Raw genomic sequence first — 12509 nt, 5'->3', positions numbered from 1 at the left:
TCCATCCGGTGCTGGATGTTCCTTTGATTTTGTCATTAAATGTGGGTTTGCATGTTGCAAAGTGTTTATGGATGAGCTGAAAAGAGGTCCAGGGAGAGAAAGAGATTAAGAGAGATGGGAATAGCTAAGAAGGGATATAAGGAGAGAGGGGTTCCAGAGAAGCTTTACAAAGGAAATTCAATCCTGCGACACAAACACAACGCATTTCCCTGTCCACTGATATGAGGGGAAAGGTAATCTATCGAAACAAAATTTTACTGGAAGATCTAAACTCCAGGGTTCCTTTAGATGTGTTGGATGTAACTCCCCAGGGTCTTCCAAAATCGCAACACTACATCCATACTAGAAGTGGACAAAAAAAAGGCAACAACAATGTCAAGCCACTTAATAGGGTGTTGGGCCAGCGCGGATGGCCTGTATGTGCCATGGCATAGAGTCCACCAGCATCTGGAATTCTGCAGGAGGGTTGTGGTGTAATTCTTCCACGAAAGTCAATCAACTCACACTTGTTTGATGGAGGTGGAAAACGCTGTCTCAGGCGATGTTCCAGAATCCTATATATTATTTCTGTTTACGTCGGCGCGTAATTTGACGTTTCTCCTCTGAAACTGCCGGACGGATTGTCGCCACTTTCGGCATGCGGGTGGTCTGTGGTCTAATGAACAGCATAGGCTCTACAGGCAAAATGTCGGATGACCTCACACATATTGCGACAAAAGCAAACTCAACAGATTTTGATTCCTGGATATGTCCTCAGTGACAGAAAAAAAGTCCTAAGGGTTCCTCCGGGGGGAAAGTCCTGAAATCATGGAAATCCAATATGGCCACCACCCGGCTTTGGCGAAAATGAGAAAATTGTAAAGATTGATATTTTAAAATGTAAATATATGTTTTTCTGCATTCTAATTGTTTCTAGTGATGGTCTAGTTCAATTGTTTCTAATTAATATATTGATATACAAGAATAATTATAAAAAAGTGAAATGTATTGAGGGTAAAATAAAAAATTATAGCTTTTTTTGTCCAAAAATGTCAATATTTTTTCCCGAACAAAAATTTTTTTTTTTTTGGCTCCTGAACAAAAAAAAGAAACGTTGAAGACACAAGATGAAATCAAGTCTATGGCAATACAATATTTGGCAACAGATACACCCTCGCAGATTTGGCATACAGGTTGTGGCCCGAGGCTGCCAGGTAAGGCAGCATTTCCTGGATGGCCTGTAGATATAGTGCCCAGTTCCCAGTGCGCTCTGCCCGGATGTATTTGCGTAGAATGTCTAGCATGTCCATATACTGAACCCAGAGCGCTGAAGTTCTAGAAGTTATCTTTGCAAACTCAGCATGCTTCTGAAGGTGGTCTTTGATTAGTTTCAAGACGTCAGACTTGCATACTTCTTCCACAGACAGTGTCCCAGCCATCAGCTTCTCATAAGAGGGTACAAGCTTCGTTGAAGTCTGGATTATTACTTAGATCTGTATGCTGGTCATGTAGCGGCCTTGCAGCTGCTTCGGCTAAGTCCAGATCTTCGTTCCCATTGCCGTCTGATGTTTCAGGTAGGCATGGTAGAGGCGCATTGTGCACATTTGTCAACAGCAAGGCATTGAGGGCTGCTTCAACAATTAGGTGTGTGCGAACTGCGTGGGCAATGGCCTTACCACTAAACATATGAATCACTGCATTGGGGGCATATATCAACTCCATCAGTTCTTGAAGCCCAGATGACACCATCAGGTGTCCAATACATCCGAGGAAACTCATTTCTGCGTGGAAGCCGCCCAAGCGTAGGACAATCCCTTTCAGATCACTTCCCATAGGCTCCGAGTTGATGATCATGAGGGCCTTCCACCAGAGGGGCTGATCAAAGGTGATTACTGGAGTGACACGTGGCGTTGTGCATGTTCACTGACAAACATCAGGGTCGAGTATATGCATGTGCTGTCACTCGAGTTCATGTCTATCATGGGCAGAAACATGATAGCCGCCTTGCCAGGGTGGTCACCCTTGTGTATGAATTGCATCATTCCTGACCATGCAGGTCTGGGGGACCCAAACAAGATGGATGTCTTCCACAGAACATCAAGATTTTCAGAGCAGTTCTGGGCTTTTAGGTTGACAAGTTTCTGGTACGTCACTGCTGTCATCCCGTGACTTTCTTCCTTGTGGTACCTTATCTGCACCCTTCCAACCATTGTGACATCACGAGACGTCACCTTAGCCCTGGGTATTGGCCGGCCTGATCTGGTTCCAGGGGTGACGGCGGCAATCATCCCCAATGCCATGGAATGTGCCATGGCCATCCAGTGTGCGAATGTTATGGTCCACATTGTCAGCTGCATACTGCACAAACTCTGTTGTCAGGTTAGGGATGTCTGTTCCATGCGACTGAGCAGCATTTCGTTCAAACTGATGCACCTCTTCATATGAACAGCAGAACCCGTGATGATGAAGAGAGTCAATGAGAAATTGTGATGTGAAGTGGTGATATAGCTGCACACCCAGCCCAACCTGCAGTGGTGCCAGTAAGACTCTGGGTCTAGTTGCCTGCACTATGGATTTCCCAATTGAAGCTACTTTAACACCATCTTTCTTTCCCACAAGCAGTCCTTCAAGCAGTACCAGCAGAGTACGTGGTAAGTATTTAATGCCAGCCTCTTGCAATTGCAGGTCATCACCACATGGGTAGACTTCATGGGATGTTTCAATGGTTTTAATGTCTTCTTTGATGAGTGTGGCAGCGGCCTGTACAAAGCTTGATTTTCTCTTCAGTAGTGTCATTTTCCTGCTGCTGGTTATTGTAATATTCCTGAAGCACTGCCCTGGCTGTTGTCCTGAAGGTGACCACGTTCAGCTTGCCGTTGATCGCAGTTTGGATTATCCTGTCACCAAAGTGTTCCCACAGCCTCGCCTTCATGTGGGTGTAGCTGTATGCTTCGTGGTTAGTGCCTGCCAGTTTCTGTGTCATGAGGTCAATGAGATCATTGATGGTGATCTGCTCATCATAATTTTCCTCAAGATATCTTGCCACTTGCAAGAATGCTGCTGTCTTCTCAGCGCCTCGAGGCCGTCCAAGCTTTGTCCTCTTGGATTCTTCGGTGTCCGTCATCTGAGCTATTGGTATCTGTTTATTTGTGCGAAAGTTAACACTGCATGTCTGGTGGTAAACTGCATCTGCTGCGTGCAAGTCATGCACATGCAGAATCCGTGCCTTCACAGCATCTGACCAAACATCGGCTCGTTCGCGGCATATTGCCAGGAGCATGTCTTTCAATTCAATTGTCTTTACTTTGAAGCACATCCTGCGTCTTCCGCTTCCTCCCAAACTTGGCTGGTCTACCACAGAAAAGGCAATCATTGTTGAAAGAAAACCCCTCCTCAGATGACCGAAGTACATGTCTATCACTGCTTGTACTGGCCTTTGACTCTTCTTTCCTGGTATCCTTGGCTATCTGATGTGGGTTGCAGTATATACGCTGGCAGTCTTTGTGCACCCTTTCCCCAGGTACAGTGTGAATGCTGTCTTTCCTTGCGCTGCTGGCCTGGTTGATGGCTGAACACGCCTTTTCTGTTAGAGTTGAAGCTGATGGGCCTCCTCCATCCTGTTTGCAGATGGCACACCGTTCAGGTCCCTCCATGCCTGAAAATAAAAATCCAGAATTAGTAGAATTGTTTTAAAGTTTGAACTGACTTGTATTAACAAATAAACATAGCTATGGTATTTAAAATGAGAATTTGTCTTAATCCTATTAATGTATTAGTTATAGCCAGGCGTTTATCCTTTGTTTGGACCGAATACGCATAAAGTGCACATATTTCAAATTAAGGGGGTAGGGATAGGCAAATGGAAATAAATTCAATAAAAATTAATATTGTGTGTTAATTCTTTCACCAGAGGATAGTACTAATGTCCCTGTATCTGGAAATATATAGTATGTATGCCTGGGGATAGATATGTTCTTATATGAACAAACTTTCTCAAGTCAAAATATTTTTTCGGGAAAAAATATTGACATTTTTGGACAAAAAAGCTATAATTTTTTATTTTACCCTCAATACATTTCACTTTTTTACCCCTCAGCCCGAATTGGGCTGAAAAGGGGTATTATTGTCACAGACGTTATCCGGTTGTCCGTCCGGGCGTCGGTCTGTCAACTTTTGGTTTCCGTCAATTTCGAGGAGAACGCCTTGTCCGATTAAATCCATTTTTGCAGGGTATGTTGGGGTTGAGTAGAGGAAGGTTCCTTTCGAAAATGGGTGCACTGCGATTTTCAATGTGGTCTCCATGGCAGCCATCTTGAAATTGGTTTCCGTCGATTTCGAGGAGAACGCCTTGTCCGATTAAATCCATTTTTGCAGGGTGTGTTGGGGTTGAGTAGAGGAAGGTTCCTTTCGAAAATGGGCGCGCTGCGATTTTCAATGTGGCCTCCATGGCAGCCATCTTGAAATTGGTTTTCGTCAATTTTGAGGACGGCTTGGCTTGTCCGATTAAATGCATTTTTGCAGTGTGTGTTGGAGTTTAGAGGAAGGTTCCTTTCGAAAATGGGCGTGCTGCGATTTTTCACTAGCCACCACGGTAGCCATCTTGAAGTCTGATTTTCGATAGGACGTCCAACGTCCTCTAACTGACTCCATCATCGTGATATCATTGCTTCCTTTTACAATGCATGGCCTGAGGGGTTACGCCCGCTGTTGCGGAGATATTTTTTATAATTATTCTTGTGTATAAATATACTGACCATAACTGGAAACAATTAGAATGCAGAAAAACATATATTTACATTTTAAAATATCAATCTTTACAATTTTCACATTTTCGCCGAAGCCAGGTGGTGGCCATATTGGATTTCCATGATTTCAGGACTTTCCCCCCCGAAGAACCCTTAGGACTTTTTTCTGTCACAGAGGACATATTCAGGAACCAAAATCTGTTGAGTTTGCTTTTGTTGCAATTTGTGTGAGGTTGACCAAATATTTCTGCAAAAATGCCTGTACTATATGTGAGACCTGCCAGACGGGCAGGTTTGGGAATTTTTGGCGATTTTCTAATTTTTACATTCATTTGCATGGCGACGTGTGACGTCACGGCTGAGAGGCGTAATGACATCATCGGTCATTCGCTGACGTCATTACGTCTGTTGTCGACAGACCGTCACTGCTGAGGGGAGTAATGCCACTCCGAGAAAACAGCGTCTGCAATGTAAAACCCTCTTCTGCACATGCTGACTACCTCAGAAGGTGAATTTGACACGAAAAAATGTAACAAGAAACATTGTATATAAAGAAATTCGATAAATCACATTGTGAACACTGGATATATTGACGTCCGAACGAACCCTCACTTTCGAAACTTGACACAGAGCGCGGGTTTGGCTAATATCCCAGAAATGCTCGATTGGGTTTAGATCTGGTGATTGAGAAGGCTATGACATATTTATAACATCAGCGTCATATCTCATCAAACCATTGGGCAACGATACGTGCTCTGTGGATGGGGGCATTGTGAGGGGGGGGATTGTGGGGGGGGGGTGGTGGTGGTGGAAAAGAACTCGATTTCCACAAGTTGGATTAACATACCAAAGGAGAATATTTAATTTTGTATATACGGAGGAAGAACATTCAATGATTCACTTTTTTCATTTGAATGAACTTCACTGAAACAGAAGCCTGAAGCAATCCCTCTTATAAACAATTTGACATCCAAAAATGGGAGGGTGAGACATTTGGCAATTCAACTACGGGATGAGCTGATAGGCACTAGGGAAAATAACTCAGAACTGCAATACGTGGCCACTTTGGGCGAGAGGGAGAGAATGACACACTCGTGGCAATAGTTTGCAGTGTTATCAACCAGGTCACCCTATTTCTATGCAGTAAGCAAGACCATTTTTCATTGTAAGATATTCATTTATTACTATGTAGATCAAAAGACTCTCGGGAAAAGGGAAACATTACTGACAGCCAATTCGACTCTCGTTAAAAATGCATTTTTTTTTTTAAAGTACAATGGTTACGAATCATGCGCACATTCCTACACATTGCCCCCCACCCTCACAACTTTGCCATGGGTGAAACACACACACACACACACACACACACACACACACACACACACACACACACACACACACACACACACACACACACACACACACTTGAGAGACGCAAGGTTTTTATGACGAGGACACTCGGTCACAGAACGAAGCCTCGCATTTTGGGGCCGTTTGGGGCTGGGGTCATTACTCCCCCCCACCCCCCACCCCCTTCTCCTTTTGAATCCGCATATGAATTGAATGGGGGTTCAGTACCCATAAATCTCTTCTAGCAGTACTAACAACTGCTTGTGAAGCAAGAACATTATCAAGAGGAGGAGCAATTCTTAAACATAGATTGTGAGGAGGCCAGTGTTAATACAAATTAAGACCTCAACTTGCTGGGCTGAGCAATTATAGGCGATTTCCCACTTTTCATCATTTTAAAGTCCTGAACAAAGCGAAATTTAGTTAATTTTTTCTCATAATGCCATCGATAGCCAGTCAATAAATGGACCCCCGTTCAGAATATATTTTACATTCACAATTTATCAGCATTTCTATTTCCAAACCAAGGCTCTCTGGTGTTTCCAAGATCCCTATGGCTCTTAAATAAAGCTTTGACACTTGCTTCAGCATCTATCCAAATCACATTTATGTCCTTTCCTGCCTACAAAGCACAGAGATTGTGTTGGCCCATACAGGGAAAGAATCTGTGACCTTAGCATTATCAAAGTGGCCACAAGCCAAAGACTTAAATGGTGCATTATATTAATTATTCTTCTGCGATAACAGGTATTCAAATGGTACTCTTTGGAGGCCATCCATTTATAATGTATGCAACATACAGTGTTCAAAGCCAAAATAGCACACAAGGTTATCAAACAGTGAGAAAACTCGAGCTTCAATTCAATTTGACTCCCATGGTTTAACCACATGGTTTAACGAGGGAGGGATTCTCATACAGAACATACGCAATATTCCATTCGTGCATCATCCAGCCGTTCTCAAGGCATAATGATTATTGATCATTTCAAACTGCACCGAGACACATGTGCGCATCATGCTTTAGTTGTTGCAGTATCACTTCTAACAAGACAGTCATGTATGACATCGTACAGCAATCTTCAGTTCCTTATCGAGCTCACAATCGCTTCTAATTCAGATGTTCACCAATATCAAATTCACACACACCACCTCTCTATCTGGTCTTAAAGCACTCTCAACGGCATCTGCCCTGCACTCCAAATAGACCGCACCACAATGCCAGGGTTCTGTCTTTCAATACAAGCTGACATATACCCAGTTATTTGTATCCACGCCAAAGATGCAACAATGTGTGAAGAGTCTGTCGTCATCGTTTTTCCTCTGGAATTGGTGTGTGCACTTCGCCTCATTCAGAGTCTTCACAGTGTTGTACGGTGACGACCAATCCTTATCTCCACTTTCTGAACGTATTCATTCCAATAAGCTTCACAGTTCACAATACACAACAGAGCACGTTTTATTCCAGTGAAATCTACTGGACTCGCACACGCTCCATTTCAACACTCACACTCACTGAGTACTACTTGCAGATCAATGCAAGTCAGTGTGCATACAAATCAGATATAAATACAAACATACATGAGTTCCAGGTTGGAACACCCAACTCATGTCCTTAACACAAAACTTAACACTTCCAATCACATAGGATTCACAAATCCGGAACACCTCCACATAATAACAATGCAAGAGTTTCACAGCAAGCAAACTTCCAGCAAGCACAATGAATAAACAGAAATCCAAAGAGGTAACTCGCCAAATATTCGTAACACTTATTCGTTCTCTCCCTTGGGGACTTGAACTTCTTTATGAGCATGGCCTCCAACCCTCTCTGGGGAGCAGGGCCTCCAACCCTCTCTGGGGAGCAGGGCCTCCAACCCTCTCCTTCATGGACTTCACTGAAACAGAAGCCCAAAGCAATTCCTCTTATACACAATTTGACATTCCAATGGGAGGGTGAAACAATTGGCAGTTCAACAACGAGATGAGGTGATAAGCACTGGGCAGAATAACTCAAAACTGCAATACGTGGCCACTTTGGGTGGGAGGGAGAGAATGACACAATCATTGCAAAAGTTTTCAGTGTTATCAACCAGGTCACCCTGTTTCTGTACAGCGAGCAAGACCTTTTTTCATAGTAAGATATTCCTTTTATCAATATGTAGGTCAAAAGACTCTTGGGAAAAGGGAAACATTTCTGACAGCCAATTCGACTACAGTACAAAAATGAGATTTATAAAGTACCAGCAACAATTCAACAAGTGAATATAATTGAAAATACATGAATATAATTCTTTTTCTTCCACATCAGATATTAATTTATCGCTGTGCAGGTCAAAAGACTCTTGGGAAAAGGGAAACATTTATGACAGTCAATTCGACTAAAGTACAAAAATTAAATTTATAAAGTACCAGCAACAATTGAACAAGTGAATATAATTAAGAATACATGAATATAATTATTTTTCTTCCTTGGGGTGGGGGTGGGGGGGGGTCTCCCCTTGCATCCATGCGAGGTGTAATTTTACAACCAGACCTGTGCAGAATTTCTATACATGACACTGAGCATGCTGGGATGTTATTTGTTTAATTAACACATGGGGAGGGGGGGGCACACTTGTGTGGAAGCCATTGCTTGGTGTCCCTCATTTACCCAAGTGTTTACATTTTCTTTTGTCCATTGCCTGGTCTCTCACTCACTCACTCACTCACTCACTCACTCACTCACTCACTCACTCACTCACTCACTCACTCACTCACACACACACACACACACACACACTTGACTTGTTTAATATAGTTTGATTCCTACGTATCCACAGCACTTTCTATTTCCTAATGTTGAACTGCATATGTCAATCTTTGAAAGTATCTCTGATTTCCTGAATTGATGATCCTCTCTCTACTGATCTTAAGGCCCAGTCACACCTTGACGTTTTTGCCAGCTTGTGCCGATTTTTGGAAAATTTGTCGAAAACGCTGGTGCACGTCAAATACGTTATGGGTAAGTTTTGATAACATTGAGAGCACGCTGAAAAACACTGCCAAACGTCGTTGTATGCTGGCTTTAAACGTTGTACTTTTCGGTTGTCCTCAAATTTTCCATGCTTGAAATTTTAAGACTTATGCCAGCGTATGACTCGCACGTTCCGCATAACGCTGGCCATAAGTTGTAGGCACGTCACGCGATCGTTGACACACGTCGACACACGTTACTTGTAAGTTACTCATAAGTCGAAACACGTCGAGGTAATGTTTAGCGTACCCGAAACTTATTTCTAACCTATGAGTAACGTGTTGTACTCGCGTTACGCGATCGGTGACACTCATCGACACACGTTACTTGTAAGGTGCTCATAATCAAAACACATCAAGGTAATGGTTAGCGTCAGTGTTGCAGACTTCCTGGTTTTTTTTTTTATTATTTTTTTTTCTTCCTTCCTTCGGAATGATGGTGATTTTGACACTTCGATTTCTAGTGCGGTTATAATATAATATAATTAATAGGCTGCCACTCAACCACTTAAATCATAACAGCACTGTACACTGAACACCATCATACCGAAGAAAAAAAAAACCGGGAGTCTGGATCACTGACGCTAACCATTACCTTGACGTGTTTCGACTTATGAGCACCTTACAAGTAACGTGTGTCTGTGTGTCAACGATCGCATATCGTGAGTACAACTTATTCCCATCGTATGCGGAGCGTGTGTCATACGGCAAGTACGTCGTAAAATTTTCAACATGTTTAAAATTACAAGACGTACTCCACTTACTTCGACGTATGATAGCGTACTTTAGCGTTCTATTCACGCATACCAAACTTACCCATACCGTATTCGACGTGCGCCAGAGTTTTAGACGCATTTTTCAGAGGTTGGCATACGCTGGCAAGATCGCCAAGGTGTGACTGCGATGTTGACACTTCCATTTCTCTGACGGTTGTGATTTGAATCGTGCGGCAGCCTTTTAATAGGCTACGTCGCGTGATCGTCGGCGATACGTGCAGCGTGCTATGCATAAGTTAGACTATCGTTGGGCATAGGTTGTGAAGGCCGACAACAGGTTCAGCATTCGTTGGTATAAGTTATCTATAACGCAACGAAACGTTCTGTGTCCGTTACTAATACGTTATGCATTCGACCAAGTCGTTATGAATACGTCCGAATCTTTTAAAAATACATCAAAAGTTCAACGTAAGCCAGCGTTTTACATACATTTTAATACGTTGCCATTGCTGGCTAAAACGTCAAGGTGTGACTGGGCCTTTAAAGCTTTGTGTTGTGTACAATTTTCAAAAGCCAACTCTTAACCTCACTTCCAAATCAATGATGGAAATTATGTATAATAACGGTCCTGGTCCTGATCTCTAAGGTACCACATTACTTACAACCTACCAGTCAGGCATCCTTTCACCCACAGCATTGCTTTGTCCTATCACTAATACAGTTCTTATCGAGTTATCTACTGTAATAGCAACTTCTTATGTCACTTGCTATAACTTTAGCTATTAACCTCCTTTATCAAATATTTTGGAAAGTAAGATTAACTAGAATGGGCACTCGGTAGAGCGCATACCTTCGCCTCCGCTACTTTTTTGTTCTTGGCATGAGTGTGGGGGGAACAGAACACTGAACATTTTGGTGTTGGTTTCATGCAAATCGGTTTTGATTTGACCGTGTTATGACAAAAACCGCATATTTTGAAAGGTCGTGACCCCACTGACCTTTGACCCCCAACCGCTAACAAGGGTAATGACGTAATTGTGTCATGTCGCCCATCACAAGATTGGGCAATGAATTCTGAACATTTTGGCATCGGTTGCATGCCAATTAGATCAAAATTGACCGCGCTATGGTAAAAATACGAATTTGACCTTTCCGTGACCTTGACCTTTGACCCGATCGCTCCCAAAATCTAATCAAATGTTCCTTGGATAATAACCCATCATCCCACCAAATTTCAAGCGATTTGGTTTAATACTTTCTGAGTTATGCGAATAACAAACACACACACACACACACACACACACACACACACACACACACACACACACACACACACACACACACACACACACACACACACACACACATATTCACAAATAAATAAATAAATACACAGCGACCAATACATAACCTTTCGCAGAATGCGAACGTAACAAAATTCCCTGCACCAAATTGTAAAAATGTTTGAGCAAGAAGTGCACTATTATTTCTCCAAAAACATTACCATATCTACGTTTCATGAGTCCGTGTTAATGATAGGCTTGGGCAAAAGAATCGATTACCTGGTTAGAATTGATTCCCTTCCCCAGAACCTGGAATCAAACCATAATTCCAGAGCCGATTACCCGCCTGTCACGGTTCCAAGTCTCCAGAGTCAATTCCTACTATGCCTCATCTCATGTCGTCCATCGAGAATCCGTCCGTTGGTTCAGCAAATTATATCAAAAGTTTCTCCTGTCATTCGTTACCAAACAGACAAAGACAAGTCCGTTTTTCTGCATCTAGTTTGACCAAATTGTGAAGAAAATGAGCAGACATGTACTCGCAAACTGTGTGCATGTGTCGGACTTCTTCTGGTAACCGACAGACAGCATTAACCTATTATGTCTGTTTCAAGTATTGTAAAATTCCAAAATCATCATATTTCTTAACAGTAAAGATATTGTGGCATATTTATTAACAGCAAATAAAAAAAAATGTTGAGAGTGATCTTTTGCCTTATACACCGCCCAGGTAAACCAGGTTCAATTATTTTATCCGATTGAAAAAAATTATTTTCCCAGTGGTTTAATTTATTTGAAGCAACTTTTACTTCTTTGGCATGATTTCTTATACTAATAAAAGGCAAATCGATTATTTTGCCCAAAAGGGTGGTGTGTGTGTGTGTGTGTGTGTGTGTGCGTGCGTGCGTGCGTGCGTGCGTGCGTGCGTGCGTGCGTGCGTGCGTGCGTGCGTGCGTGCGTCTACATATGGGGTTTCAGAATGTGGAATGGAGTCCTCTCAGGGCAGGCTCAAAGTATCCACCTTCATTTTAATAAGGAGTCACGATTCATGGACCAAGTTGTGAAGTTTTCTGTTTTCAATCTTTTGTGTCGAGTGCAGCATTCAGGATTGTTACTTCTAATTGTTACTTGTTACTGAGCCCGGAACGGCTTCCAACTGTAGTGTTTTTTCGTGATATTCCCAGGGATGATTTTTTAATATCTCTGTGAGGTTCTTCGTCATCATTCCCATGAGGTTTTTCGTCATCACTGGTACAACTTTGGCATTCTTCAGCCTCCAGGGTCTTTTCACTTCATTCTTGAGATCTTGGTATATGGTAATTTTCTTCATTTCTGCATCGTTAGTCCAAAATCACTGGTATTAATACCTCAATTAGCAATGCTTTATTCTCCTTTTTTGTACTTATGTTTGATATCTGGTCGCA

General features: G+C 42.5%; 1 protein-coding gene and 1 pseudogene across 22 annotated transcripts in view; one reads left to right on the top strand and one right to left on the bottom strand.

The window, feature by feature from the left end:
• Nucleotides 1–12509, top strand: part of LOC147028760 (uncharacterized) — a 377598-nt gene that overhangs the window by 275345 nt on the left and 89744 nt on the right. The gene's annotated exons all lie outside the window — the stretch shown is intronic.
• On the bottom strand, nucleotides 1800–3259 carry LOC147028761 (uncharacterized; annotated as a pseudogene).

Source organism: Eptatretus burgeri, chromosome 4 (assembly GCF_056783735.1).
Source record: "Eptatretus burgeri isolate ZD-2024b chromosome 4, Ebu_testis_v1, whole genome shotgun sequence".
Classification (NCBI taxonomy): Eukaryota; Metazoa; Chordata; class Myxini; order Myxiniformes; family Myxinidae; genus Eptatretus; species Eptatretus burgeri.
The sequence above is the reverse complement of the archived record's forward strand: the minus strand, read 5'-3'. Positions and strand labels throughout refer to the sequence as shown.